This window comes from Gossypium arboreum, chromosome 5, assembly GCF_025698485.1.
Source record: "Gossypium arboreum isolate Shixiya-1 chromosome 5, ASM2569848v2, whole genome shotgun sequence".
NCBI lineage: Eukaryota > Viridiplantae > Streptophyta > Magnoliopsida > Malvales > Malvaceae > Gossypium > Gossypium arboreum.
Window position 1 is genome coordinate 74,568,222 of NC_069074.1, and position 25,018 is coordinate 74,593,239.

The 25,018-nt window shown below is 37.8% G+C and overlaps 1 non-coding gene across 1 annotated transcript; it reads right to left on the reverse strand.

The window, feature by feature from the left end:
• Nucleotides 1-8,027: 8,027 nt before the first annotated feature.
• On the reverse strand, nt 8,028-8,133 carry LOC128293586 (small nucleolar RNA R71). The gene has a single exon (XR_008283767.1). It is a non-coding gene; the product is annotated as a small nucleolar RNA R71 (small nucleolar RNA).
• Nucleotides 8,134-25,018: the final 16,885 nt, after the last annotated feature.

The following is a 25,018-nucleotide window of genomic DNA, read 5'->3' on the forward strand; positions in this document are numbered from 1 at the left end:
TGGGTTGGGTTTGGGGTGTTACATTTTCTCCATGGGGATACTTTCAATAACACTTGATCCTCAACTTGAAATTTATCTCTTTTAGCTTCAAATCCACATAGGATTTCTGCCTATCCGAGGCGGCCTTCAAACAGTCGTTAATCACTTTAACTTTCTCTTCAGTCTCCTTAACTAGATCGACCCCGTGAATCTGACTCTCTCTGAGCTTAGTCCAATATAAGGGCGTTAGACACTTTCACCCATATAAAGCCTCATAAGGTGGCATTTTCAAACTCGACTGATAGCGCTTATTGTAGGTGATTTCAACCAATGATAAGTACCTTTCCCAACTACCTTGAAATTCGAGAACACAATACCGCAACATGTCTTTTAAAATATGAATCACTCTTTCCGACTAACCATTGGTTTGCGTGTGAAATGCCGTGCTAAAACTCAACTTTGTTCCCAATACCTCTTGTAACTTTTTCCAAAACCTTGAGGTAAATCTCGAGTCCCTATCCAAAATAATCGACGAGGGCACCCCGTGTAGTCTCACAATTTAAAAAACGTACAAGTCAGCCAATCTCTTAAGGGAGTAGTCGGTACGCACTGGTATATAATGTGATGACTTTGTTAGCCTATCCACAATAATCTAAACAACATCTTTTTCTTTGGGATTACCGACAAACCCGTCATGAAATCCATAGTAATTCGATCCTACTTCCACTTGGGGACCATGATAGGTTGAAGTAGACCCGAAGGTACTTGGTGTTCAGCCTCCACTTGCTGACACACAAGACACTTGGAAATAAATCTGAAATGACTCTTTTCATTCCCGACCACCAATACATTTTCTTCAAATTGTTATACAATTTTGTACTCCCTGGGTGTACTGATAAACAACCATTACGTGCCTCATTTAATATCTTCTGAATCAATTTGATGTCTTTAGGAACACAAATCCTATCCTAGAATCTCAAGCAACTGTCAGAACTGATTCGAAAATCCGATTCAACATCTGATTCGCACAGTGTTTTCTTGGATAGTAATTCGCTATCACTCTTCTGAGCCTCAAAAATTTCTTTAAGAAACATCGGTCTAACTTTTAACTCTGCTAGAACTGAACTATCTTCTGACAAGGTCAATCGAGAATTCATTGCTCTAAAAGCAAAAAATGATTTTCTACTTAATGCATCGGTGACCACGTTGGCTTTTCCTGGATGGTAATCTATAATCAACTCATAATCTTTTAATAGTTCCAACCATCTATGTTGCCTCAGATTTAAATCCTTTTGGGTCATCAAGTACTTAAGACTTTTATGATCAGAGTATACATGGCATATCTCTCCGAACAAATAATGTCGCCAGATCTTTAGAGCAAATACTATGGCAGCCAACTCTAGGTCGTGTGTCGGATAGTTCTTCTCATGAGGTTTCAATTGTCTCGAGGCATAAGACACAACTTTGCCCTCTTGCATAAGTACACATCCCAACCCATTCAATGAAGAATCACTATAAATCACGAACTCTTTTCCTAATTTGTGTTGTACTAGTATGGGAGCCACAGTCAACAACATCTTCAACTTCTCGAAACTCTGCTGACACTTATCTGGCCATTCAAACTTGACTCCTTTTTGAAGCAACTTGTCATGGGAGTCACAATCATAGAGAAGTCCTTTACAAATTGCCTGTAATAACTGACCAACCCTAAAAAGCTCCTAACTTCAGTCGCACTCTTTGGTGGTTTCCATTTAACAATAGCAAAAACTTTGCTAGGATCAACCATAATACCATCACTCGAAACAATATGGCCCAACAAGCCGACTTCTCTAAGCCAAAACTCACTTTTACTAAATTTGGCATACAACTAATTGTCCTTCAGAGTCTGCAAAACGTTCTCAAGTGTTCGGCATGTTCTACCCTATCTCTAGAGTATATCAGGATGTCATCGATGAATACAACTACAAACTTATCTAGATATGGCTGAAATAATCTATTTATTAAGTCCATAAACATGGCGGGAGCATTTGTTAAACCGAAAAGCATGACGAGAAACTCATAGTGGCCATACCGCATCCTAAAAGCGGTTTTAGGCACATCTGTTTCTTTAACTCGTAGTTGATAGTAGCCAGATCTCAAGTCTATCTTAGAAAACCATACTGCTCCTTTCAGTTGGTCAAACAAGTCGTCAATTCGCGGTAACAGGTATTTGTTCTTGATCATCCTTTTATTTAACTACCGGTAATCTATGCACAACCTCATAGATCCATCTTTCTTTTTCACAAATAACACCGGAGCACCCCACGGTGAAAAGCTTAGTCTCGTGAAATGCTTGTCAGCCAATTCTTGCAACTGTGACTTTAATTCTTTCAGCTCAGTCGGGGCCATCCAATACAGAGCAATTGAAATAGACGTAGTCCCTGGCATTAGCTTTATACCAAATTCAACCTCTCTATTAGGGGGTAACCCAGACAATTCTTTCAAGAATACATCCACATATTCACTTACAACCGGTACTAACTCAACCTTTAACTTTGATTCCTTAGTATTCATTACAAAGGCCAAATAAGCTTCACATCTGTTCCTCAAACACTTCTGGGCAAACATAGAGGATATCACCATAGGCATGTTCCCTGGCTCACCTGATTCAACCCAAAGGGTTTCACCATTTTCACATTTTAATTTAATAGCATTTTGTCTACAATTTACTATAGCTTCATGGAAAGTCAACCAATCCATAACCAATATGACATCAAACTCATCAAATGGTAACAGCATCAAATCGGCAGGAAAACAATGACCTTTAACTAATAAAGGACATTTCTTACATACTTTATCGACTATCACATGTTTGCCTAATGGATTTGACACTTTAATCATAAATTTTGTAAACTTAATAAGCATATTCGTGCTAGACACAAACTTTATACACACATACGAATAAGTAGAACCAGGGTCAATCAAAGCAATAATAGTATTATCATATAGAGAGAATGTACCGGTGATCACATCAGAAGAGGATGTATCTTTACGTGCACATATGGCATAGGTTCTAGCTGGAGCTCTAGCTTTAGACCTTATGGTAATGTCTCTCGTCACATTCTTGCTATCATCCCCAACTCCAACATTTTTCTGAGGTCTTATTTTAAAATTGGTGCCACTTAGCCTTGTACTCTGAACTTTCTCTTTGCCAGTCATTTAGGGGCAATCTTTAATAAAGTGGTCTTGAGAACCACATCGGAAACATGATCCATCATTCATTCTACACTTTCCAAAATGATTTCGACTACAATGTTGGCATTCTGGTTTGGAAGATCTGACATTGCCCACACTAGACACTAATGTAGTCTGAGACTTAAAACAGAATCTTGTTTCCTATGATCTCAGTCCTAATGTCTAGCTGAGGCATGAGAATGAGAGTAGGCACCTCTGGATTTCTTAAACTGTGATGGAAATGGCTTGCTCGCATGTCTCTTCTTTACATCTCTAGTTTCTGCTTTGGTTTTCTTTTTTTCCTTTATTAATTCCTTGGCTTTAGAAGCCCGATCAATGAGTACTACAAACTCTTTCAACTCATGGACACCCACTGACAGTCTAATGTCCTCATTAAGTCTGTCTTCGAACCTTCTACACATCTTAGCCTCGGAGGATACACACTCTCGAGGGTACTTACTAAGTCGGACAAACTCTCTTTCATATTCAGTGACTGTCATGCGGCCTTGTTTCAAGTTAAGAAATTCCTTACACTTTTGATCCATAAATCTTTCACTGATGTATTTCTTTTGGAATTCCTCTTGAAAGAATTCCCATGTGACCTTTTCTTGAGGTACCACCGAAACTAACGTCTTCCACCAGTAGTATGCTGAGTCCCTCAACAAGATATGACACACTTCAAGCATTCTACAGAAGTGTAAGATAATCCATCGAATACCCTGATGGTAATCTTAAGGCAGAATTCTACCCTTTCAGGGTCATCATCTTTATTAACACAGAACTCCTCGGCTCAATGCTTCTGGATCTTATCCACTGGAGGTCTATTCCACCTCTCAAGGTCCATACCCTAGGGTGTTACGGGGACAGGTTGAGGGATAGGTGGGAGTGGAGGGGGTTGACCATTCGGGTTTGCTCAGACGAATTCTGTGTACCATTCATTCATCATGTAGAGAAAGCCCTTCGAGCCCCTTCTCCTCCTCCTTGACTAACTGTGGGAGGTCGATTATCGGATAGCACCACCCCTCTAGTGGGGGTCGGCTCATTACTTTCTACATCTCCACCATAGTTCGATCGGGATCCATTACTATATGAAAACACAATTTAAACAATCAGGAGTCCTCACACTATCACAATTTATTTATGGCATGTATAGCTAGACTCATACACACGCTACGTTAGTCTGAGAACTGATTAAACCGTAGGTCTGATACCACTAAATGTAACACCCCACACCTGTGCCCCACGCCTGGTCGGGATATGAGGCATTACCTAACTTAAACTTATGCATATAGACATTTTGATAACACCAAAACATGGTCAAATTAAAAATTTTTGAATTTTATTTATAAATTCCTTAATAAGAGCCTACTAAGCCCAAAACATCCATTAGAACCCATTAGGAAAAAATCTGAGTCCTTTAAAGAACACTAAAAATAACTCTTAACACAAGGGGGTACATGCTCGTGTGGGAGGGGTAACACGCCCGTGTGACAATTCAACATGGTCGTGCTATTGGCTTGTGTGGCTCACACAGCCTAAACAATACAGGGATACGCCCGTGTTTTATACCCATGTGGAATTAATTCTAAATGCACACCTAGGGGCTTTCAAATGCCCTGGAACACGCTCATGTGTCTGACCCGTGTCTTAGCCCGTGTGTAAAAACTTGGACACTCTATTTCTGACGTCAGCAATCCTTAAGGGCCATATAGCCAAGGCACACGCCCATGTGCTAAGCCGTGCCCTTCACATGGCTGAGACACATGGTCGTGTCTCTGCCCGTGTGTTTGCTACCATGCAGACTGACTTACAATTCTTAGGTGTAGGGGACACACGACCATATCACACGCCCATGTGGTGAACCGTGTGTCACACACGGCCTAGACACACGCCCGTGTGCTTACCCGTGTGGACAAAATAAGGCTATTTACCAAGCATTTTTGTCACCCTTACTTATGTAACCTGCACAAAAATCACTCTATACTAACGTAAGGGCACATCACATAGCCAAAATAACCATAATGGACAACATTTCATTTATGCAATTTACTCATCCATGAAAATATAATCCTCTATTTATAAATGAAAATGAGTATTGACCATCATCCAAGGCTTTATAAAAAATGAGTATCATATTCATCATATGAGCCAACACATTATGGCAACCTAAAAAAACACTAAACAAAAACTCGAGTCCCTATACATGCCAGAAAACATAACAATGAAACTAGCTATACCAAGGTCTTGAGTGATAGTGTGATCGAAAATTTTGATGTCACTGGATCCCCGATGCTAGCTTGGCGGCACTATAAGGAAAGAAAAGAAAGGAGGGTAAGCGTGGGAGCTTAGTAAGTACTATATACAAATAAATTGTAATTATAAGAAAATCATATTCATCCAACGGTAGCTTGTCATGCTTAAAAGATATAAATCACTTAACGTCTCTATCTTACTCTTCTTTTCATTCATGTATACTTAATACACCTAGTTCTTTACTTAGGTCCTAACCATGAGTTCGGTATACATACCTCGTCAAAGTATTCACCAACTAAATATTCGGGTTACCTGTTGAACTCTCGAAATACATATGGATACGCAAGGAATTTGCGTCTAAATGCCATATAAGAAATTAGGGCTACCTGTGCTATGAAACGCTCATAATTGATCTACTTACGGGCCTTTTTATCAAGTCAGGACCCAGACCCCATAGCTATCATGTAACGTATGCTCATTGAGCCACTCATGGGTCTGTACACAAGGTTAGTACTCGGACCCACTTTACCTATAGTATTTATCTCATGAACTCAGACTCAACTCATGAGTTCAGACCACATAATTTTCATAACATGCCTCTTTGTATCCTATGCTATGTCTAAGGTTCAACGGGACTTCATATTTAATTGAATAGCATCGTATTTGCTCACATTGTAACAATTAGAAATTAGATACATAACAAGAATAAGCTAATTACACATGTATATTATTAAAATATACCAAAGTAAGCTTCAACAACACATTATTTACATATGTACTTACCTCAATACAAAATGATGAAGACGAGCTTAATCCTCGTAAACTTTGTTCTTACCCTGATCAAGACCCGAATCACGTTTCTCTTGATCTAAATTAATAAAATTCATTTATTTCATCAGCATATCAATTTAGACGCCCGAAAGTTCATAATTGGGCAAAATGACTATTTTGCCGCTGGACTTTCACAAAATAACCATTTTACCCCTGTGCTCAAAAATCGATTTTTATCAAATTTCTTCATATTATAAGCCTAGCTGATTACTTTTTATAATAGATGCAATCAAAATTTCCTTTATTTATCACATTTATCAACAAATTTCCAACTTACGCAAAATAGTCCCTATTAGGGTTTTCATGAAAAATCCCTTCATAAAAGTTATTTATTACACATCTAATACTCATATTCTTCCATAAAATTACAAAAAAAAACCACACATATGCTTTCATGGCAAAACCCTAATCTCTCAACCATTTTGCAAAATAATCCCCTTCATAGAAAGCTTATGTTACAGGGAGTCCAAAAATACAAAAATCATCAAGAATAACCTTATAAATGACTTACTTGTAAGAGATGTTAATGCTGATATTTTGAGCTCTAAAAATCCCCCTTTAGAAGATGAAAATTGGTTGAAGAAGAAGAAATAAAAAAATGAAGCCTTTTTTTGATTTATTTAATTTAAAACTAGTCAAAATTGGTGAACAAAACACCACCTAATTTTGACTTTTCTATCAATTTGTCCCCCCTATGGTCGGCCACCCTACTCTCTAATGGTATAATTACTCTTTAAGGCCCCCAATTTAGGTTCTTTAGCTAGTTGACACTCTTATCTAACAAAATAGGACTTTTGTACTTTATGCAATTTAGTCCTTTTTTACAATTAGGCAAGCAATCGTTAAAATTAATTCACCTAAATTTTCATGTACTTATCTAATCATGCTACAATACATAAAATGATATTTAAAATAATTTCCTCGACCTTGGTTTAATGGTTTCAAAATCACTATTTCAACTAGCCCTAATATCAGGTTCTTACACTAGACGTTAGCACATCCAGAGGCGGTCAAGTTGTTGGCGCCATTACCGGGAGGCAACGTCACTAGGTTAATTTTAATTTTTACATGTAAAAGAATAATTAGGAAATTTTTTAGTTATAGATATGATTTTATTTATTTTTACCAATCTCTTCTTTCTGGGTTTAGTGTATGACTTGCAGTAGGAATACGCCTATTGTAATAGTCACAGATCCAAAGAGAATAATCAGAAGAAAATATAGATATCAACACCAAAAGCAGTAGTAACAAATGCAAGATCAACCACTACTTGTTATAGGTAGCGTGCCACGTGAAAACCCACTGTTTGCCGACGCTAATGATAACGCCCTAGGAAACCCACCAACACCATAGATTCCTGCAAACGTACGGATGGCTTGGAACGAGAGAACTTTAAGGGATTATGCCTTACTAAGTCTGGACATGGTTCAAGAAAGTATAGCAAGGCTGACAATTACAGCTAATAATTTGAGATTAAACCGACAATGATTCAAATGATCCAGAGCAATCTACAACTCAGGGCACTATGATAGATGACCCTAATCAGCATTTAAAACCATTTCTCCAACTCTGTGATACTTTTAAGTATAATAGGGTCACTAATGATGCTATTCATCTTCAGTTTTTCCCTTTCTCCTTGATTGATAACACTTTTTCTTGGTTAGACTCACAGATACTACGGTCTATCATGATATGGGATGAACTCGCCAACAAGTTCTTATAGAAGTTTTTCCCAACTAGCAAAGCAGTTCAACTAAGAAGAGAGATCGCTGTCTTTAGACAAATAGAGGGAGAAAGTTTCTGTGAGGCATGGGAACATTTCAAAATGCTAATTTAATAATGTCCACACCATGAATTTCCTAAGTGGATGCCACTACAGGTATTATATACTAGGTTGGATGCAAATGTACAATCTGGATTAGACAGAGCAGTAGAATGATCCCTTATGAACAGGATGTATGAGAACGCATGTAAAATTATTACAAATATGACATTAAACTCCTGTCAATGGTCGATTGAACATTTCAAATATGGCCAGAAACCTACTATGGTCAAAGCTATCTAATAGGATGATAAGTATCAGTAAATAGTGGATAGACTCAATTGTATTGAATTTGCTTCTACACTGTCTATGCATGGAGGAGATAAGCCACTCTTCCATTATATCAATAATCCTATTGAGGATATAAACTACATTGAGAATAGGGGTGCAAACCCTTACTCGAATACATACAAGCCTTGTTGGAGAGACCATTCAAATTTAAGATGGGTAGGGAACCAAGGAGCAAGTAATAATTTAAATCAGGCTAAAAACACTAATTACCATCCTTCTTATTTGCAGAAACCCCAACAAAGGGCCAACCCATGTGACCATACTGCATGTGGTCAACTTCTAGATAGAATTAAGCTAGAGATGCGATCAATGAGAACTGATGTCAAAGAGGTGCAGTCTGAGTGCACTAACTCAACAAGAACATTGACTAAGCTTGAAGATCAAATAAGCCAATGAATGAGCATGATGGGCGACATTTAAACACAAATTAGCAGAAGTACTCCAAGCAATGCAGAAGACAATCCGTGAAGGTAAGGAGCATGTGAAGGCTATAGCTCTCCGATTGGGCAAAGTAATGAGTAGCCCTGAAATACCTACCTTGGAGGTAACTGTGGACAATATTGATGAACCTAAAAGATAACTCCATGGATGTTGGAAACAAACTTGAACCAGAGGAGGAGAATGTGTAACACCTCTAACCCGTATCCATTCCCAAAATAGGGTTATGAGGTATTATCGATCAAAACACAACATATAGCATTCATTCTCATACATCATTCAATACAATCACCTTCTCCCTTATAAAGACCTACGGGGCCTTAAACATGCTTTAAGAATGGTTCAGGACTAAACTAATAACATACAAAAACTTTGAAAACTTAAAAATATTTCAATCATATAAGGGTCACACGCCTGTGTGAACAACCGACACCTTCACACTATACCACTTGATGGAAAATATGTAGCCATCCTTGTTCGGGAATTGTTGGCCCATGAACAACTCTTTTAATTTAGGATTTACCACCAATCGATGAGCATGTATTATGTCGGGGTACTCGAGGAACTCGAAAGCATGCAAGGCGTTGGGATCTACGTTCAACATGTGCACTCCATGTAACACCTCGAATTTAGGCCTATAGGTCTGTAAGGAGGCTGTATATAAGTATTTAATTATATAAGGAAATGACACAATTAAATGTCTACTCAAGTGGTTAAGGGTCTTGAGAGGAGTTGGAAAAGTCCTGGGTTCAAACCTGGGCTTTAGCAAAAATTTTGGTTTTTAGTGAATAAAACCTTGGATGCTTGGATGATGGCCTTTTAAATTATTGTGTTAAGTAAATGACACAAGGAAGCATGTGGTCTACTGGTTGTGGCGTCATTAAGGTTGCAAGGGAGCCTGGGTTCAAGTCTTGGCTCTTGCAATATATTTTCGTTTTTCTTTTAAAGGAACTTGGACCTTGGCCTATAGAACTTATAATTAATTGAGGATATTTTGTGATGCAGAAAGAGCCTGTGGTGGAGTGGCAAGGTGGCGTGTTGTGTAACTGTGAGGTCTGAGGTTCAAGTCTTGGGATGCGTAATGGAGTATTTATTTTGTTGTTTGAGCTATGTAGGAGGTGGAGTTGGACTAAAACTCTGTGGTTGATGTGGTCATAAAAAAAAGATAAGGAATTTTCCTAATGGTTGAAAGTAATCCCATATCGGAAAGCTAACATGAGCATTGGTGAGAAGTTGGCTTTAAATAGAGTGAACCAGATGAGTTGGTGAGGGGGGAAGTGATTAAGACTCAATGCAGGCTGTGCCAAAGTTAGTGATCGTGGACTTTGGCGCATTCTCATAAACAGGTGTCTATTCACGCCCTTCTCTGTTAGAAATCGGCAAAACCTGAAAAGCTAAAACTAAAGCATTTGAGGCCTCATCAGCGTGCGACCGTCGTGGGGTAAACCGAGCCCACACACCATAGGCGATAGACTGTAGAGGCTACCACGAGTGTTCTCGTGTACTGGGCCTCAAGGGGACCTGTGGGCCCGCTTGTGTAAATCTAACTGATAGGTGGGAAGTAGTTGGGCTTGTCATGTCATGTGGATGGCATAGGCCGTTAAAGGCCTCGATGGGCCGAAATGGGCCGTGTCGGCCTAATAGGCTCATGGGTCCCATACGGATTAAATTCGTGGTAAATGATGAATATTGGACTATGCTATGTAGGTCACATAGCCGTAATTGAATTTGGGCTAATTGGACCACACGACCGTGTAGGCCCACTTGGGCCGAGTAATGGGCCTTGGGCCCATTTACACTATTATGATCATTTAGGTTATCTGTGTCGCTGAGGCGACTGTAGACCAAATGCGGATACTGGTACGTACTTAAACCATAGTGTACTACATTTAGCTTGGAACTAGAGTGCGCAGCGGGAGCATAGTGATGTAGATTGAGCTAAGCGCTTGTTCAGATAGTTGGAACCTTCGAGGGCGAAATTTCTTTAAGAGGGTAGAATTGTAACGCCCCGAATTTGGGCCTAAAAGAATTGGGCCTTGAGTATGGGTCTGTAAGAAGGTTGTATATATGTATTTAATTATGCAAGGAAATGACACAATTAAATGTCTGCTCAAGTGGTTAAGGGTCCTGAGAGGAGTTGGAAAAGTCTTGGGTTCAAACTTGAGCTTTAGCAAAAATTTTGGTTTTAAGTGAATAAAACCCTGGATGCTTGGATGATGGCCTTTTAAATTATTGTATTATGTAAATGACACAAGGAAGCATGTGGTCTAGTGGTTGTGGCGTCATTAAGGTTGTAAGGGAGCTTGGATTCAAGTTTTGGCTCTTGCAATTTATTTTGGTTTTTCTTTTAAAGGAACCTGGACTTTGGCTGTAACACCCCTCACTCGTATTCGACACTAGGATAGAGTTCGAGGCATTACTAGGACTCTACATTTTCCTTATACCAACTCAAGTCACAAAGTTTCACTCAAATTTAAAACTTTCCAACCATTACATCTCGTCCCTATAGTAAGCTTTCGAGGCTTAAAACAATACCTATAGGTAGTGTGGGACATAACCAAGAACGTTTGATGAATCTTGGACTCCTAAAGAAATTTTTCTTATTTTGAAGTATCACACACCCATGTGGGTGGCCCGTATAGTCACACACGCCCGTGTGGCTTGGGACATGCCCATGAACTCAGTTCGTGTGCAACACTGACTTTTCAACGTGGCCTTGGCACACGCCCGTGTGGCCTACCCGTATTCAATACTGTCTTTTAAACACGGCCAAGGCACACACCTGTGTGGCTTGCTAGTGTTCAACACTGACCTAAAATTTTATGTGCAGGGGACATACGGCCATAGCACACACCCATGGGAGTAAGTCGTGTGTCACACACGACCTAGACACACGCCCGTGTTCCCAACCTTGTGGACCCTAATAGGCTATTTTCCAAGCCTTTGGTCACCCTTTTTACTACTTATACTTAATGGTTACCAAATACCAGGCAAAACGTAATCATACTCTTAGGAATACTCTTTGCAAAGCTTATTGCATTGGAAACCTCATATCATTGGTTTCATGCATGCTAGATTATTCTTTCCATCTTGTATTTAAGGGTTTCTATGTCAATATAACACATTCAAAATTTGGCTCGCTCTTGTGACTCATTGCCAACTATGATAAACCATCATATGTAAAAACAAGTAAACATAGAAGTTTAGGTCATAGCCTACATCAAAATAAGCCAATTCTTATGGCTATATACAAAATGATAGATTCATATTTACATGCCTTCATTTGGCAAATCAAATGATACATATAACAAAATACTCAAAACCCTATACATGCCACTGAACAAAATAGAAATGTCTTTATACCAAAGCTGGCCTATTTGATAGTGTGCTGGCTCTCCAACCGTCTTCCAATTCTCACAAGTCCTTGAGCTCTAAAAAACAGGGAAAAGAGAGGGGTAAGCATTTACATGCTTCGTAAGCTCGAACAACCGAAAAGTAAACTTACCTTGTAATTAGCATACATCCATAATAGATAAGGAAACCAACATGTATGAAATGGTTCCCTATGACATGCACCCAAACAATGAGTTAGCCACATATCAAAGCATCATATAACTTATCTTAGATGAGCTCATCATTCTGTATCTCATTTTATACATATATCTCATGATAATCCTGTTGAGTTTCTAGGAAATCTCGATGGAGTATCCATTAACTGTCAATTCATACAAATGATCATTTCAGATATGCACTCCTGCGAACCTCACATCTTCTGGCGAGACTACCAGTCCAGGCTAAATCCCCCATTTTACAAACTCATAAGGTGATGTCTAGATTACCAGTCCAGGCTAAATCCCTTATTGCGACAAACACTCATAATGAGCTCGGATCTAAATTACCAGTCCAGGCTAAATTTAGACCCTTATCGGATTACCCGTCCAGGCTAAATCCATAATACACATGTATTCTTCTGGAGGCTCAATAATTCAAGGGAAACCCGTCCATACTAGATCCTTTCTATACTTGAGATCATGAATTACCCCTCCGGGCTAAATCCTTACTGCAACACATGCAGGATCTCAATTCACATATCATTTATGGTTTATCCATCAAATTCCTTTTTCAACCCCAACCGAGACATTTATCAACATGTCATTAATAAGGATGCATTTCATGTCATCAATAAATGCAACTATCATACATTCATAAATTACACAATTATGCATATTATAGGTTTACTTTAAGTCATTCGAACTTACTTGGTAATCGTTTCGGCTATTCCGAAACCTTTCATTTTCATCGATCGACCTCCGAAATTTACTCCTCGGGGTCTATAACAAAAAAAATTAAATCATTAACACTCTACATTATACATTTCAAGCCTAAATTCCACCCCTGGTCCAAATGACTGTTTTGCCCCTAACCTTTCACATTTTTACGATTTAGTCCCTATGCTCGTATAATGAAACACATGTAATTTCTATATTACCTAAGCCTAGCTAAACATTTTTCTCTCTTAAGGCAGCCCACATTTTTCATTATTTTCACATTTCTACCACAAATTTTACAACTTTTGCAAAAAGGTCCCTTTGAGGGTTTTTCATGAAAATCACTTAGGAAAAGGTGTTTAACACACATCCAACCTTCATATTTTTCCATAATCCATCAAAATACAAGTAACTCATGCATCAGTAAATTTTTAAACAGGAACCCTAGCATGAAATATGGGTAGAAATGGAGGGAACAAGCTATGGGGATCTCAAAAATACAAAGAGCATTAAAAACGGGGCTTGGGAGCACTTACTATTGAGCTTGAAATGCTGAAAACCCTAGCTTATGGAGCTCTAGGAATTTCGCCAGCTATGGAGAAGAAGATGGCTGATTTTGGCTTTCTTTTTCCCATTTTATTTCATTAAAATACTAAATGACCAAAATGCCCTTGAGCCCCTTTTTTTAAAATTTCATCCATGCAAGCCCATTTTTGTCCAAAAACTTAGAATTTGGGAAAATTGCTCCCCAAGACCCACTAATTCATAATCTAAAGCAATTTCATACAAATTACTTCTAGAATTCAAGTTTTGCAATTTATTCAATTTAGTCCTTAATTTCCAATTGGACACCTTACTCAAAGAATTTCTTCATGAAATTTTAACACATGCATATTCTCATATTCTAGGCCTCACAATAATCATAAAATAAATATTTTAATGTCGAATTCTTATTCCCGAAACCACTATTCTGACTAGGCCCTATTTCGGGATGTTACATTGGCCTATAGACCTTATAATTAATTGATGATATTTTGTGACGCAGAAAGAGCTTATGGTGGAGTGGAAAAGTGGCGTGTTGTGAAACTATAAGGTCTGAGTTCAGTCCTGGGATGCACAATGGAGAATTTATTTTGTTGTTTGAGCTGTGTAGGAGGTGGAGTTGGACTGGAACTCTGTAATTGAAGTGGTCATAAAAAAAATTAGGAATTTTCCTAATGGTTGAAAGTAATCCCACATCGAGAGGCTAACATGAGCATTGGTGAGAAGCTGGCTTTAAATAGAGCGAACCAGATGAGTTGGTGAAGGGGGAAGTGATTAAGATTCAATGCAGGATGTGCCAAAGTTGGTGATTGTGGACTTTGGCGCGTTCTCATAAACAGGTGTCTATTCACGCCCTTCTTAGTTAGAAATCGGCAAAAACCAAAAGGTCAAAACTTCGGAATTTGAGGCTTCACGAGCATGCAACTGCTCGTGAGGTAAATCAAGCCCACACACCATGGGCGATAGACTGTAGAGGCTGCCATGAGCGTTCTCGTGTACTGGGCCTCGATGGGCCCAACGGGCCCCGTGGGTTCGCTTGTGTAAATTTAATTGATAGGTGGGAAGTAGTTGGGCTTGTCATGTCATGTGCATGGCATAGGCCGTTAAGGGCCTCGATAGGTCGAAATGGGCTATGTGGGCCCAATGGCCTCGTAGGCCCCCACACAGATTAAATTTGCGGTAAGTGATGAATATTGGACTGCGCTATGTAGGTCACATAGTCGTAATTAAATTTGGGCTAATTGGGCCACACGAGCGTATGGGCCCACTTGGGCCGAGCAATGGCCTTGGGCCCATTTACACTGTTATGATCATTTAGGTTATCTGTGTCGTTGAGGCGAATGTAGACCTTCGGAGAGGTCATTATCTGAGCTGAGACCCCAATACTGGTAAAGTTACTGAAATACCCTTGTAGTGTAAAATGATCGTAATGCCCTTGTAGGGTAAAATGACCATAATACTCCTGTATGGTAGAATGATGATTATGCCCTTATGTTCTGTATGACTGATGTGCTTATGATTCATAAATATGATTGTACTGAGTATGACTTTGCATACACGTATTATTTATGACATGACATACTGCATGGGGTTGGGTTATTATTAATGGAGGAAGTGTACGGCCGGTAGTCATTTTGTACAAGGCTTTTAGCCGTTCTGTACAAGGCTTTCAGCCTTTCTGCGATACTTATGGCTTATAGCTGTTCTGTTAAATGGCAGCGTTGTTGTGATATTTATTGCCTTTAGCCATTCTATTTATGGCATTGAGTCGTTCTGTTGACTTAGTGCCGCAACCGGTGCTAAGCTTGGTGTGTTGGCTTGGTGGGTCGATTTTATCCCCACATGGTGTGTTGGTTGGTACGGGTGGTGTATTGGTTGGACTAGGCTTGATATCTATCTGTATATCTGCATTTGATATTGATTCTATATTGGGCTTAGGCCCACCTGATTCTGTTAATGGGCTAGGCCCAATTGTTACTGATATTGAGAATGGGCTAGGCCCAATTGATTCTGATAAGTGCTAAGACCCAAGTGAAATTATACCGGGCTTAAGCCCACACTTATTATTCTGTTTTTGTAATGGGCTTCGGCCCAGGCTGATTCTGTATTCTATCTGTTTACTAACTGTTTTAGTTTAGGAGGGGATTACACACTGAGTTTTCATAAATTCACCCCGTTTATTAACTGTGCAGGTAATCCCCAACCTTAGGCGATTTGGAGTCGTGAGAGACTCGGAGGTGGCCACATGACTGCTGATGCTTTGCTGAGACTTTTTATTTGAATTTTATGTTTTAGGATTTTAATTCTACAATAAGGCCTTTGAGGGGTTAAATATTTAATTGGGCTTTTGATTTCCTTATTTAAAACTGCTAAACACGAATTTTCAAAAATTAATAACTATTTTCAAAAACACTTAAAAACAAACATTTTATATTTCAAACTTTAGTAGCTTCTACGATTTGAAATAACTTAAAGTATCAATGCCAGACATTATGTAAACGTTTTTGACGAGATGATTTGCTAACTTCCAGCAAAAGGTTTTAATCATAGAAATGAACTTTTAACTACAACTCAGTTTTTGAACGACGCTTTGATGTGACAAGCCAGATTCGGCCATAATGTCTAGGCCGGGTTTAGGGTGTTACACTCCAGGGCCATTGCGTATGACAATACCACGAATCAAGTTTTGATCGATCCTTCATTAACGATATCATCAAAGACCTCATCTACATCAGGGTTACTACAATATTCAGCCTCGTGATTAGTGATGCATGCTTTTAATCGAGTTAAGAATTACAAGACACGATGATGCCCGATCGTTTCTAAAAAAGCTATTTGGAACAAAATCAACAAAGATAACACATTGTTAAAGATAGATAAAGCAAGAGAAAATAAAGATAGGACTTTCGACTCGATAACAACCCAAAAAAGAACCGACATTATAAAGAAATTGACTTGTTTTCTATCAAGTAGTACAAAGCGGAAGTATAAAGATGTAAAAGACCGAGACTCGCTAATTATAAAGAGTGAGGAATCATCGGTATAATTGATAGCCACACTAACCGCCTATAAATGTTTTGCAGTTTATAGTTAAATATTAAACCAAAAATATATCGAATTAAATTGGCAGTGTTCGCAAGCGTACTGGCCAAATTGTAATATAGTAAAGTTTACAATGAAACATTGGTAAGTATTCCGAAAATTGTATGTAACACTCTTAACTCGCATCCGTCACTGGAACAAGGTTACGGATCATTACCAAAACATTCAGAAACATTTACAAATAAGTTATGTAAATTACTATTCATTTACCGAGATTATTCATAACATCCCTTGATTGGGCCCTCGAGGCCCAATACGAGCATTAGAATTAAGTCGGGACTTAATAGGGAACTTTAAGTATTTTTTGTGACTTTTTAAAAAAAATTTCAAGGTGCAAGGCTTACACGCTCGTGCTAGAGGCCGTGCTCGACCCCGTGTAACTCTCTGACTTGGACACACGGCCATGCCACCCGACCGTGTGCTAGGCTGTGTGGTTAATTTTGTAACACCCCGAAAATTTATACAGTAAGATATTACTCTTAATAGAGTAAAATAAGGAAATAAAGTGACAAGAAAAGGAAAATTGAGTTATGTCACTGGAAGTATATTATGGCATATTGATTCAAGAAAAGACTAAATTGTAGAAGTAAGAAAAGTTTTATGGCCCAAGAGTAAATATTCAAAATTTATAGGTTAAAGTGTAAATATGAAAAATCTAAAGGGATAATAGTGCAAATATTTTAAGGGTTGAAGGATTTAGAAACCAAGGAAAAATTGATGAATTAGGACCAAATTGAATAGGTGAAGAATTATGATGGGACTAAATTGTAATTTTACCAAAATTAAGTGATGACTCAATAATGGAATTTTAAAATATCACAAAAGGTAAAATGGTCAATTGGAAGAGAGAAAATCTAAAAAGTAATGATGATGTTGGAAATATTTTAGATTAATTAATTAATTAAATATTAGTTATTAATATTTTAATTTGATTTTTATATGATATTTTATTATTTTATTATTATTTTATTAGTATATATAAAGAAAGAAAGATGAGGAAATTCTCATCCATTTTTCCATGCATTCACGTTAGGTAGAAGAGAAAAGAAGAAAGAAACTTTTCATTCTTTACAATTTAGTCCTTCTACCAAAAATTCACCATTTTCACCTAGAAATCAAAAGAATTTTCATATCTAGAAAAATGTTAAGGAGACTATGGGAAGTTAGAATATCAAATTGGATTCAAGTAATAGAAGCTGGAGGAGAGAGAAAATCAAATGAAAGATTGAAATCAATAGAACAAGGTAAGTACATCAATATTTCAATATATTTTAAGTTTGTTATTATTGAGAAAAACATGGAAATAATGTTATAGTAGAGTCTTCTGATATAAGTTTCTATGATCATGATGAGTTAGTGAAGGGAAATAGGAGAAAGTGATGGAAAATATTGTAGAGAAAGGGAATAAGGGTGTTATAAACATGTTAAATAATATCTTACACTAAAACAGTTTTGGACAGCAGCAGTAAGCTAACTTTGAAAAATCACCAAAAATTTTGGAAGTTGAATTAGAGGTTTAATAAAACATGAAATTAAATATTATTGAGTTTAGTTTCTTATAGAAGAAACGGTGTAAGTAATGAAATTTTAAATAATGAAATATGATAAATTTTGTGAGACAAGGTCAGAATGATTTTGAGTTCCCCTGTTCTGACTTTGGAAAATCATAAAAAATTGGAGAAAAATGATTAGGGGATTAAATTTATATGTTTAGAATACTAAATGAGTATATTTTCAAGAGAAGCAAATGAAAACATCATTTTAATCCTGTACGCAGAGATAATTAATCTTTAGTAAAGAAGGGCCAAAACTGCCACACAGCAGAATAAAAGTGATTTTAAAGAATAAACTGTACTTATTGGCTGAGCCAAAAATTCTGAAAATTTTATGGTAAGAAGATATGTAAGTCTAGTTTTAGGGAAAATTATCCTATCTTAATTTTGAGATCTGTAGCTCAATATATAAATAATTTAGTGACTATGATGCAAATGGACAGTTTTGAATATACATATAAGTGAATAGTAAAAGTATTGATAATGTTACTTGTAGCATGTTATATAAATTAAGAATGAGGAATGGAGAGGAGGAGGAGGAGAATATGTATGAATATTCTGCTAGCATGGCTAATTTGTATGTTTTAGGCTCAGAGACAAAATTGAATAAAAGTAAAATTTTAGGGGTAATTTTGTAAGGATATAAAAAATGACCAATTTGAAGGAAATGAATTGACTTATTGTCTAAATTAATAAATTGAATGGAATTATCAATTTAGATCAAGATCCGATGAAAATAGAGGAAAATGAAAAATTACCAAAATGCCCCTAAATCTGGGTATTTATGCAATTTTGTCAGGTAAATTTGTGTATCATAATTAAGCATGAAAATATTTTAAATTGTATGTTATATTGGGTTGAATGTGAAATATTAGTACATTCATATAATATGAAACAATATGAATCTGAAATGAATTATTACCATATATGCTTGAAGTATACATATAATGATTTGTACATGTTATATAGACACATGGTGTGGAATGGATGTGCATATAGAATATTATTTATGTTAAGTTTGATATGAATTATTATCGAATAAATATCGTGAAATATATGAAAATTATGGTACATGAAATTTTAATATAATGAAATAAATGATTTTAAATGGTAAGAGAATGATATATTTCATGACTTGCACATATATGATTATCTTTGATTTATTGATACAAGAAAATTATGTAGGTGGAGACAATTATTAAGCTCAAGTGTGACATGCTGAGAAAATAAGTATATCAATGTTGAATTTATATAAAATATGTGTAAGTATACTAACAATGTTGATTGATGCTAAGACAAGTGCCAAGCTATTGATTGAATGATAATATATTTATCTATATAATGCATTGAATCGGTAAGTATTTAACAAAAAGTTTTGCCAAATGATATGTAAATCCGAGTAATGCTCTGAAACCTTGTTCTGATGACGGGTTCGGGTTAGGGGTGTTACAAATTTGTAACACCCCTTACTTGAATCCGAAGCTGGAACAGGGTTCGAGGCATTACTGGACTTACGTCATAACATTTATGCACATTCGAGTCATAAATCTTGCATACAATTTAAAACTTTTAACATTCCTTCACATTGTCCCTTATAAGGGTTCTACGAGACCTTAAAACATGCTTGGAAGAGGTTCGGGACTAAATTGATAACTCGAAAGATCTCTCAGAAACATAGAAAATTTTCATCTCTGCAAGGGTCATGTAACACCCCGAACCCGAGCCCATTGCCGGTGTCGGACACGAGGGGTTAACAAGCCAAACCCACTTATAGCACCGACCAATTTGACATTTCCAGGCAAGCTGGAAAACTGCGTCACTGTCGCCTTAAAAGGCATATCTCGAGTTACAAAACTCGGAAACTGATTCCGTAAAATTTCCCTGAATTTAGACTCATATATACATCCCTGGATTTATTTCTAGAATTTTTGGTCGGGCCAATTGGTACAGTTTATTAGTTAAAGTCACCCATGTCACAGGGGTCGACTACACTGACCTTCGCGCGTTACAACTGGAATATCTCCCTGTACAAGGCTTCGATGCTGATGCCGTTTGTTTCTAATGAAACTAGACTCAAAAAGGAATCTGTAAATATAAGGCATGACTTCTAATTCCTTCTGGATAATTTGTGGTAAATTTTCAAAGTCAAGACAGGAGATCCAGAAACCGTTCTGGCCCTGTCTCACGAGAACTTTAATATCTCTTAGTAAACTGATCATATGATTGTTTCGTTACTTTCATATGAAAATAGATCCATCAAGGTTCGTTTACATAATTTATTCACTATTTAATACCATTCCTACTATTTTAGTGATTTTCACATTCACGTCACTGCAGCTGGCAGCATCTGTTTTAAGGTAGGCCTTACCTAAATTGTAGTCTCTATGGACCAACTATAGTCTTGTCATACATAGGTCCACTTATGATCATATTTAGCCATTCCAATGGCTGATCATGTGACTAACACTCCCATTCCAATCCATATCACATCATGAAACCATATATAAATACAAACCACAAATTCGAATGGTCTAATGCCATACTCCACCTTCTGAGCCATTTTCGCATGGCCGTACACATATACATCACAAAGATACTTGAAAACAACCAAGGGTAGTCCTATACATGCCATATCCAAAATTCAACTAAAGGAGTACCAAAAGGGCTTTGATAGTGTGGTTGACTTGACTTGATGATCCCGAATCCGATCGCTAACGAGCAAAATCTATAAAACAGAGCCAAAGCAACGGGTAAGCATTTTTATGCTTAGTAAGTCTCAAGTAATGAAATCGGCTTTGACTAAAGCATTACATTCACATAGCCAAATGAATCACTTTATTAATACACATTCACATAATCGTACCTACTTCACACTTCATCAATATATACATTCACAAGATATCAACCCATTTCAAGAGCTGAAAATTAGTTAGTCGATTGAGCGAATATTATTTCAAACGTATCGACTTTTCCATTGCACATGTAAACATACCTTATCCTTTGGGCTTTTCGAGCGTACTAATTGGATTTATTACAGCAACCAACGTTTACCTTCAACCCAAGCTTCTTCGGAATACAACCGGATATAACCACACGCACGAATGCCCTCGGGTCTTAGCCCGGATATAATGACTTGCACAAATGCCTTGGGTATTAGCCGGATATAACAACTTGCACAAATGCCTTGGTATTAGCCCGAATATAACAACTTATGCAAATGCCTTCGGTATTAGCCCGGATATAGTCACTAGCACAATTGCCTTGGTCTTAACCGGATATAATTACTAGCATAAATGTCTTGGGACTTAGCCCGGGTATCATTCAATTGCTCATGCACACATAAATCAATAACCATTACACATCCATATTTCATTTTCGTTACTAAGGCTCGAACACAAACATATCACTAGCATAATTGCCTTGGGACTTAGCACAGGTACCATTCAAATACTCATACACACATATATCAATAATCATTACACATCCATATTTCATTTTCGTTACTAAGGCTCAAACACAAACATATCACTAGCATAATTGCCTTGGGACTTAGCCCGGTACCATTCAAATACTCATACACACATATTTCAATAATCATTACACATCCATATTTCATTTCACATAATTCAAGTAGGGTCATTACTCGAAGACTTACCTCGGATGTTGTCGAACGGCTTCAACGGCTATTCGATCACTTTTTCCTTTCCTTTATCCAATTGTGGCCCTCTAAGCTCTTGAGCTAATTCAAACAATTTTAACTTATTAAAGTCTCACTTGCTAGCCTTGGCCGAATACACATATCATTGACCCAACATCACATAACTAAGCACTTTAGTCAATTTTCTTTAATTTCGCACACATTCGGCCTTAGCTCACATCAAGGTAGCCGATTACCTAATTCAAGAATAGGCATCATTATGCTTGCCTCTAACCGAATGCATGCACAACAATTCCCCTATTGTGGCCGAATATGCATGTCCATGTTGGGGCCAATTTTATACTTCAAAACCGAAACATCATCACATATAAACATATATCAAAACACAAATTTTTACCTATCATGCAACAAGCAAAAATCGCACTTATGAGCATACCATGGCCGAATACATCACACACCATCCCCTTTCAATTTTCGGTCATGGTTAAACATAGAACTCCATGTCTTACTCAAGAATGCTAAGAGAAAATTCAAGAGTAGTCAATCCATCATTACATGCATCATCAACAAGCTTCATATTTAGCATGCAATGGCTTTAACACAATATCAACCTTGGCCAAATACCATTTCCATGGCATAACAAGGATTTGAACCATGGCTAACATGAACATCAAGTTAGCAACTAAAACATGCATGAATCTCATGACACAACCTCATACATACCTTAATCTTGATGCAAGTATAGCCAAATCTCCTTCTAGATCTCTTCTAAACCAAAAATGGAGCAAAATCCTCCTTTTTCCCTTAGTATTTTCAGCCAAAGAATTGAGAATGGATGAACAAATTTTTCTCCTTTCTTTTCCCTCTACTCACGGCAACAAGGGGCATCCATCCATTTTTTTGTCAACCTTTTCTTTAATGCTAACACATTATTTAATTGCTCCCAACATGCCTCACTAACCCAACATGTTGGAAACATGTTTTCCTTTGCCCATCACACCCATCTTGGCGGCCACTATAGAATAATTTGGGCAATTTTGACATGCAAGTCCACCTTTGTGTCAACATGCACAAATAAGCCATTACAAATTAGCCTATCATTTTTTACCATGTTTCACCTTGATCCCTATTTAATAATTTCTCATACATTTGGTAAAATTAGAGAATGAAACTTCCACATATTCATGTACACACATAGTAAGCATAAAATATAACAATTAATTATTTTTATGCCTCGGTTTTGTGGTCCCGAAACCACATTCCGACTAGGGTCGTTTTGGGGCTGTCACAACTCTCCCCCACTTAAGAAATTTTTGTCCCTGAAAATCTTACCGGTAAATAGGGTTGGGTATCGCTCTTTCATAGAGTTCTCGGTTTCCCAAGTAGCTTTTTCTATCCCGTGTTTGAGCCATAACACTTTCACTAGCGGAACCCGCTTGTTTCGCAACTCTTTCACTTCACGTGCTAGGATAAGAATCGGTTCTTCCTCATAACTCATATTGGCTTGAATTTCAACCTCTGATGGACTAATCACGTGTAACGGATCAGATCTATATCGTCGAAGCATCGAAACATGAAAGACGTCGTGAATCTTTTCGAGTTCAGGGGGCAAAATCAATCGATACGCAATTGGGCCAACTCGTTCGGAGATTTCGTACTGCCCAATGAACCTCGGACTCAATTTGCCTTTACGGCCAAATCTGAGTATCTTTTCCCAAGGCAAAACCTTAAGAAACACTTTATCTCCCACCTGATACTCGATGTCTTTTCGTTTCAGATCCGCGTACGACTTCTGATGATCAGAGGCTATCTTCAGACTTTCACTTTCATTCAAATCTTTAATCAAATCCACCCGAAAATTTTGCTTTCACCGAGCTTAGTCCAAAACAATGGTGTACGACATTTACGCCCGTACAAGGCCTCGTAAGGTGCCATCTTAATACTTGATTGAAAACTATTGCTGTAAGCGAATTCAATCAAAGGCAAATACCGTTCCCATGAACCACTGAACTCGAGGATGCAACATCTCAACATATCCTCAAGTATTTGAATTATCCGCCGGATTGACCATCGGTTTGGGGTGAAAGGCGTTGCTGAAATGCAACTTGGTACCCAAAGCTTCTTGCAACTTCTTCCAAAATCGCGAGGTAAATCTCGGATCTCTATCCGACACGATGGAAATAGGTACCCCGAGTAATCTCACAATCTGAGAAACGTACAATTCGGCTTGTTTGTCCATTGAAAAATCCGTACGTACGGGGACAAAGTGAGCCGACTTAGTCAATCTATCTACCACGACCCAAATCGTATCCTTCTTACACGACAACGGCAGTCCGGATACAAAGCCCATTGTGACTCGATCCCATTTCCACTCGGGTATCGTGATCGGCTGAAGTAATCCTGAAGGCACTTGATGTTCCGCTTTCACTTGTTGACATATTAAACATCTCGAAACAAAGTCGGAGATGTCTCGTTTCATACCATGCCACCAAAACCGATGTTTCAAGTCGTTGCACATCTTCGTACTCCCCGGGTGGATTGCCATTCGGCTACAATGGGATTCGTTCAGAATTATCGAAATAAGTTCCGAATTCTTTGGAACACATAGAAGACTTCTGAACCTCAAACAATCGTCATCATCGATTTGGAACTCCGATTCCTTGTTCGGAACACACTCAAATTGTTTTGCAACCAACTCATCGTCATCTTTCGAGCTTCACGAATTTGATGAGTCAATAATGGTTTGGCCTTTATTTCACTATTAACACATTGTCGGGTAGAATAGACAAGTGTACATTCATAGCCCGTAAAAAAAAAGGTGATCTTGACTTAAGGCGTCCGCAACCACATTAGCCTTTCCGGATGATAATCAATGACAAGCTCCTAATCTTTTAACAACTCGAGCCAACGCCTTTGTCGCAGATTTAAGTCTCTTTGAGTCATCAAATATTTGAGACTTTTGTGATCCGAATACACATGGCACTTCTCACCAAATAAGTAATGTCGCCATATCTTTAAGGCGATTACGATGGCGACCAATTCGAGATCATGGGTCGGATAATTTTTC